An 8,278-nucleotide genomic window follows, 5' to 3' on the forward strand; every position below is an offset into this window, starting at 1 on the left:
AATCTGTTTTTAACTAGTCATCTATTGAAGTATTAAAAAATTAAATTGATATATAAACAATAAAGAATGTTTTTATTTAAAAATATTTCCATTTCAATAATCTGATATTTACATTATAATAACTCTACTGCCTTCAGGATTTGATGCTGAAAAAATAATGCAATTTCTTTGGCATGTCACACATGTGTAATTAAGCTTTATCTTTAATAAATCTGATGGATATTCTATTTGTTTACCCTAAATATGTATAACTCCATGAATGAAGGAGAATTATCCAGTTTCCTTTCTATTTCGCTGAATCTTGATATACCCAAGAAGAATGTCTTCTATCTCCCTCTCCTTCTTCATTTTTGAAGAAAAAATTTGTTAGTCATTTCCTTTAATTCAGAAATGCAAAGTAGGAAAATATTCGCCAAAGTGACTACAATTACCTCATCCTTTTAACCCTTGAAAAACTTGCACATACACACTTACATGTGCTCACATACACATACGCACCATATGTATATATAGTATGCACATACACAAAAATGTATATGCATAACATGTATAATATACAAATATAGTATGCATATATATAGAAACATAGTAAAAAAAATCATGTTACAAAATTAAGCAAAACAACTCCATACTCCCTCAAAGCAACAGATTTGGGAAAAGTTTTTTGTGATTACTGCAGAAAAAAATTTACATACCTATTTATATGTTTTTAAATATGTATATATGAATGTATCATATCTGAATCATATATATAAAATAGTATATATAACACATCTTTTAAATGAGAGAGTAAAGAAGTAGCAATCATGCTTGCAAGGAGTCTTCTAGTAACTACCAGTCCCCAAACAGTTTCATTTCAATAATACTTTATTCTAATTGAAAACCAGTCTTTTCCCATGGGTTGGGCTAGCTACAGATTGGTTGCTAACAATGGAAAACGGAATAGTCATCCTCTTTGTGTTTTTATCTTTTCACCTTGTCCTTTTTCTCTTTCTCTTCCAGCTTAAATGTGGTTTCTGAACCCCACATGGCCAGAATGGTATAGGAAATGGGAAGACTTTAAGAAGGATGGAAAGGTCTTACTTAACTGACACTTTCATAAATTAGCATCTGTGTTCTGTGAACTTAGCAGATGTTGAAATTAACTCAGGCAAAAGTGCTTCTGTTCTACAAAGGTTTCCACATGGCTAGATATTTCTTCTCTGCAATCTCTTGAATTGCATGGATTTCTCTAGCTAGTTGCTATCTATTTATAGCTATCTACCTACAAATCTCCAGTCTCTTTTATCTGAATCCTCCTCTTTCCAGGTGAAACTCTCAAGTCAAAAATCCCTTGCCAACACTCAAGTGGCAGATGTGATTTGTCTTTGATCTGTTGACTTTCAGAGCCCTCTATTCTGCTCTTCAGAGCCTCAGGCAACTTCAGGCTTTACTCTGTATAATGTAAGTCATCAGTCTATTCATTTCAATATCTGATAGTAGCCCATAATTTATTATTTGCTATTTGTTGGTATCACCAACAATTAATTTTATTTCTCATAACATTTGCTACATTTTCAATTTTCAGAAACATTGGTAACCAGGCTTCTGAGATTTTATATCCTGTTAACTGATGATAAGAACACCTATTTGTCTATACTCTGATACTGGTGTGGCAGATACTGTTGTTTGCCTTGTTGTTCTAAAGGTGTTTCCTCATTTTTCTTTACTTTATAGAATTCCAATGTGCCCAGGTCAAGGTGATGAATTACATCTAGCCTACACTGATATTTGCAATTCTATTCTCTTTTGCTATTTACTGGATTCATGACTGTTATCCAAAAGGAGATGTCTGCTAGAAAGTCCCAGGGAAAGAGTTTACTCTCTTCATCAGATATAAAAATGTGATCAATAAATATGAAGCAGTCATGTTGGTACTGTATGTTGACCAGCCTAAGAATGAAAATCCAACAACTTGGAGGTGGCACAGCAGAGATTGGAAAAAATGTGGGTTCTACATGACATTGCTGGACTGTCGTATTAATCATATATCTAAGTACAATAGATTCTTATTATATGATTTAATGAAAAAAAACATTATTGCTTAAGCCACTTCAGACAGATAATCTTTTACTTGCAGTCAAAAGTATCTTAGTTGATTAAACTTAGTATCATCAAACTTTACTTTTTAGAAACTGATTGGACAAAAATACTCTCATTCCTTATACAAGTCAGAAATGGAAGATTAAATACAAAGATTTATTTTCTGATATTTAAAAATGAATCTAATTGGTCTGTCTTCTAAACTAACATATTATTGTTATTATATAAAAATATAGCCACAAAATATCTAATTATTCCTTTAGGTTGTGGAAAATTAAAGGTGCTGTTTGTTTTTGAGTTGGCACTAGATTAAGTTTCATTGTGGGTAAACTCACTGAATTCAAATCCCCACAATGTGGAGAAATAGAATCCCCCTGGATAGTTTAGTACTTCTTAGACATGGGCAATTGTACCACACACTGATAGGGAATTTTTGCTTTCACTTCCCCTAGAAACATCTCAGTATTCATATTCAGTGAAAATTAGATCTTTATTCATTGGTCTAATAGACTACTATGACATGAAAGGATAATAAAATTTCTCTTAATTTCCAATAAGGCTAAATCATTATAGCCAGAGTAATTCCCTAGTGGTAAAAGCTCTCCTTAACCAGATTTTAGTCAGCCTCCTCTGAGCCCTCTTCTTTATTTTTAATGTTTATTTATTTTTGAGAGAGAGAGACAGAGACAGAGACAGAGAAAGAGAGAATGAGCAGGGCAGGGGCAGAGAGAGAGAAAGGAAGAGAAGATCTGAAGCAGACTCCATGCTGACAGCAGAGAGCCTGATGTGGGGCTCCAACTCATGAGATGTGAGATCATGACCTGAGCCAAAGTCGGACACTTAAGGGGCTGAGCCACCCAGACATCCCTGAGCCTTCTTCTTGATGAGCCTGCATCTTGACCTGCTGTCCTGCACGTGGTCTGTCCAGTTTTTAGCAAAGAATTCTGCTGATCTGGATTAGTAAAAACATCCCCACGTTTGATATCAGGTCAAATTCCATATCCCCTACCCTTGATATATAAATTCTTAGACTACCTTTAGCAAGAAACCTGTTATTTTAGTGAAAATTTCCCTACCCTTGATATCTGATCAAGTCCCTATTAGTAACTTTCCATCCACTGACCTCCTCACTCTGCTTGTTGTCATGCTGTCTTAAGTCAGAGTTGAGCTCAGTTATATAAAGTTTCTTTTACCTAATGCAGTATTTTTAAATAAATCTGCTTTGGAATTTTTAAAAAATAAACTGCTTAACATTTTATTTTATTATTGTTTTTATTTTAGAGAGAGAGAGGGGGGGAGAGGGAGACAGAGAGAGAATGTATGCATGTGTGCACTGGGAAGGGACAGAGGGAAAGAGAGAAAGAGAGAGGGAGGGAGAGAGAGAGAGAGAGAAAATGAATCTTAAGCAGGCTCCAAGCTAAGTTTGGAGCCCAATGTAGGGGTCTATCCCACGACTCTGGGATCTTGACCTGAGCTGAAATCGAGTCTGATGCTCAACCGACTGAGCCACCCAGATGCCCTCATTTTGCATTTGTTAATATATATTAACAAATATCTGCTGCAAAAAAATGTATTACACTAGGTTAATCTACTGAGGTACTAGGAAGAATAGAGTGCTATCCCCCTTGGGATTTATATTTCAAAAGAGATAAAGTCCAGACTTGGATACATCTTCAGCTTAAAAAAGTGGAAGACACCTAGAGTTTATTTATGTAGGCCTTAAAATGCATATTTGTATCCCAAAATGTTAGGGGAGAACACAGAATTCTTTCCATCCCATGTCAAAGGAGCAGAGTTTTTTCACTTTTCTCTCCAGAAGAAAAGGGAGACAGTGGCTTCACTCCTGTATATAAATGGTGGTTGGTACTTTTGAAAAGACTAAAGAGCATAATTCTATCCCTTTAGGCTGTATCTTATTGAAATAGATGAGGAGCATGATCAACCAACCCCTTGGCTATTCAGAAACTAATTAAGCTGATCAGCTAATTTTCTTAATAATTTGGCCAGATAGTAAGAATTAAATTAGAGGTAGGTCCTATTCAAGAAAAGGGATAGTCAAGAGAGGATGGAGCAGAGAGGGACAGAGAGACACCGAGAGGGAATGGAAGGGGTAGAGTAGACGTGAGAAGCAAAGAGTAACACAGAGACTATATATATATATATATATATATATATATATAACACATGAACTGTGAGATCATGACTGGAGCTGCAATCAAGAGTCAGGCACTTAACCAACTGAGCCACCTGGACACCCCATTTGAAAGAAAATTCTTAAAACCTTCCCCAACCTAAATTAGCTTCTTCACTTGCTTTTACCTTTAGAAAACTGATCTCTGCACTTATAAAATGGTAAGTAGAAGAGGGGCGCCTGGGTGACGCAGTCGGTTAAGCGTCCGACTTCAGCCAGGTCATGATCTCGCGGTCCGTGAGTTCGAGCCCCGCGTCAGGCTCTGGGCTGATGGCTCAGAGCCTGGAGCCTGTTTCCGATTCTGTGTCTCCCTCTCTCTCTGCCCCTCCCCCATTCATGCTCTGTCTCTCTCTGTCCCAAAAATAAATAAACGTTGAAAAAAAAAATTAAAAAAAAAATGGTAAGTAGAAGAGATGCCTTTGATTAAGAATATGTTTCTTTTAGCCTAAATGTCCATCAACTGATGAATGGATAAAGAAATTGTGGTATATATACACAATGGAATACTATGTGGCAATGAGAAAAAATGAAATATGGCCTTTTGTAGCAATGTGGATGGAACTGGAGAGTGTAATGCTAAGTGAAATAAGCCATACAGAGAAAGACAGATACCATATGGTTGCACTCTTATGTGGATCCTGAGAAACTTAACAGGAACCCATGGGGGAGGGGAAGAAAAAAAAAAAAAGAGGTTAGAGTGGGAGAGAGCCAAAGCATAAGAGAATGTTAAAAACTGAGAACAAACTGAGGGTTGATGGGGGGTGGGAGGGAGGGGAGGGTGGGTGATGGGTATTGAGGAGGGCACCTTTTGGGATGAGCACTGGGTGTTGTATGGAAACCAATTTGTCAATAAATTTCATATATATATATATATATAAAAAAAAAAGAATGTGTTTCTTTTAGCAGAGTTTTCCCTCCCTTTGCTATAAATTCTGTTTTTGTCTTTTCAGGATAATGGATTCCAAGGATTTTATTGATAATGTTTAATACTGGGTCCATTTTTCAGATCATTGATTCATAAATCTTCCTCAATAACAAAATCACCAAGACAACTTTTTAAAAAATATAATTTATTATCAAATTGGCTAACATACAGTGTGTACAATGTGGTCTTGGTTTTAGGGGTAGATTCCCATGGTTCATCACTTACATGCAACACCCAGTGCTTATCCCAACAAGTACCCTCCTCAATGCCCATTACCCATTTTCCCCTCTCCACCAGCCCCCATCAACCGTGTTTGTTCTCTGTATTTAAGAGCCTCTTATGGTTTGCCTCCCTCCTTTTCTGTTTGTAACTATTTTTCCCCTTCCCTTCCCCCATGGTCTTCTGTTAAGTTTCTCAAGTTCCACACATGAATGAAAACATATATTATCTTTCTCTGGCTGACTTATTTCACTTAGGATAATACCTTCCAGTTCCATCCACATTGCTGCAAATGGATGGAACTTTCATGCTGCAAATTTCATTCTTTCTCATTGCCAAGTAGTATTCCATTATATATATAAACCACATCTTCTTTATCCATTCATCAGTTGATGGATAGGCTCTTTCCGTAATTGGGCTATTGTTGAAAGTGCTGCTCTAAACATTGGGGTACATGTGCCCCTATGAATCAGCACTCCTGTATCCTTTGGATAAACTTCTAGTAATGCTATTGCTGGGTTGTTAGGGTAGTTCTATTTTTAATTTTTTGAGGAAATTTCTCATTGTTTTCCAGAGCGGCTGCACCAGTTTGTGTTCCCACCCACAGTGCAAGAGGGTTCTGTTTCTCCACATCCTCTCCAGCATCTCCTGTTTCCTGAGTTGTTAATTTCAGCCACTCTGACTGGTATGAGGTGGTATCTCAGTGTGGTTTTGAGTTGTATTTCCCTGTTGAGGAGTGACGTGAGCATCTTTTCATGTGTCTGTTGGCCATCTGGTTGTCTTCTTTGGAAAAGTATCTTTCATGTCTTCTGCCCATTTCTTCACTGGATTATTTGATTTTCGGGCATTGAGTTTGGTAAGTTCTTTATAGATTTTGGATACTAACCCTTTATCCCATATGTCACTTGCCAATATCTTTTCCCATTCCATCGGTTGCCTTTTAGTTTTGTTGATTGTTTCATTTGCAGTGCAGAAGCTTTTTATAGTGATGAGGTCCCAATAGTTTATTTTTGCTTTTAATTCCCTTGCCTTTGGAGATGTGTCATGCAAGAAATTGCTGCAGCTGAGGTCAAAGACATTGTTGCCTACTTTCTTCTCTAGGGTTTTGATGGTTTCCTGTCTCACATTCAGGTCCTTCATCCATTTTGAGTTTATTTTTGTGTATGATGTAAGAAAGTGGTCTAGTTTCATTCTTCTGCATGTTGCTGTCCAGTTTTCCCAGCACCATTTGCTAAAGAGAGTACCTTTTTTTCCATTGGATACTCTTTCCTGCTTTGTCAAAGATTAGTTGGCCATACATTTGTGGGTCCAGTTCTGGGTTCTCTATTCTCTTCCATTGGTCTATGTGCCTGTTTTTGTGCCAATACCATACTGTCTCGATGATTACAGCTTTGTAGTAGAGGCTAAAGTCTGGGATTGTGATGCCTCTGCTTTGGTTTTCCTTACCAATATTACTTTGGCTATTCAGGCTCTCTTGTGGTTACATACAAATTTTAGGTTTATTTGTTCTAGCTTTGAGAAGAATGCCAGTACAATTTTGACTGAAGAAATTGAATCAGTTATCAAAAATCTCTGAACAAATAAGAGACGTGGGACAGATGGCTTCCCAGGGGAATTCTACCAGACATTTAAATCAGAGTTAATATCTATCCTTCTCAAGCTGTTCCAAAAAATAGAAACAGAAGGAAAGCTTCCGGACTCATTCTATGAAGCCAGCATGACCTTGATTCCCAAACCAGACAGTGGCCCCACAAAAAAAGAGAAGTACAGGCCAATTCCCTGATGAACATGGATGCAAAAATCTCAACAAGATACTAGGAAATGGAATTCAACAGCATATAAAAAAATTATTCATCATGATCAAGTGGGATTCATTCCTGGGCTGTGGAGCTGGTTCAATATTCACCAATCAATGTGATACATCACATTAATAAAAGAAAGGGTAAGAACCATATGATCCTGTCATTAGATGCAGCAAAAGCATTTGGCAAAATATGGCATCATTTCTTAATAAAAACTCTTAGAAAATTGGGATAGAGGGAACATACCTAAACATAAAAGCCATATATGAAAAGCTTAGAGATATTATCCTCAATATGGAAAAACTGAGAGCTTTCCCCCTGAGATCAGGAACACAATAGGGATGTCCACTCTCACCACTGTTGTTTAACATAGTGTTGGAAGTCCTAGCATCAGCAATCAGACAACAAAATGAAATAAAAGGCATCAAAATTGGCAAAGAAGAAGTCAAACTTTTACTTTTTACACGATGCTCTCCAAGGATAGCTTTTAAAATACATATTATTGAGTCTCATTCCAGTCCAACTAAATCAGTAACTCTGGGGATGGGTTTGGCAATTTTCTATTTTATTTAAATGACTCCAGAATATTCTAGTGAAAAGTTATGTTTCCAGCCACTGTTACACTTTTCATAATAAGATACATAGTGGTAATACTTGAAAACATTAAAGGCAGCAAACAAAACCTGATGGCCAAATCCTACCCCCAGGTATTTTGAGTTAAATGGTCTGGAGTAGAGCCAGGGTACTGGTATTTTTTCAAAGCTCCCCAGGTGATTCTAATGTGCAGGCAGATTTAAGAATCTGTACTCAGGTATGCCGCGGGAGCTCTCATGCTTAGAATGAGCCTTTCTTTGAACTGTCCCTGGAGGATTTTGTTACGTTATTATCATCAGAGCTCTATCTCTGTTGTAATCTTTGCACCATTCAGAAGCTTCTTGGCACAGGGAAATATCTCAATCAAAATCTCACAGCATCCAGTTACAGAGGCACTCAACTTGGCCCTTGAAAAACGGAGAAGGCTTGTGTGGTGTAGGAATAAATGAATCTTTTTATCAACAT

Source organism: Lynx canadensis, chromosome B1, assembly GCF_007474595.2.
Source record: "Lynx canadensis isolate LIC74 chromosome B1, mLynCan4.pri.v2, whole genome shotgun sequence".
Classification (NCBI taxonomy): Eukaryota; Metazoa; Chordata; class Mammalia; order Carnivora; family Felidae; genus Lynx; species Lynx canadensis.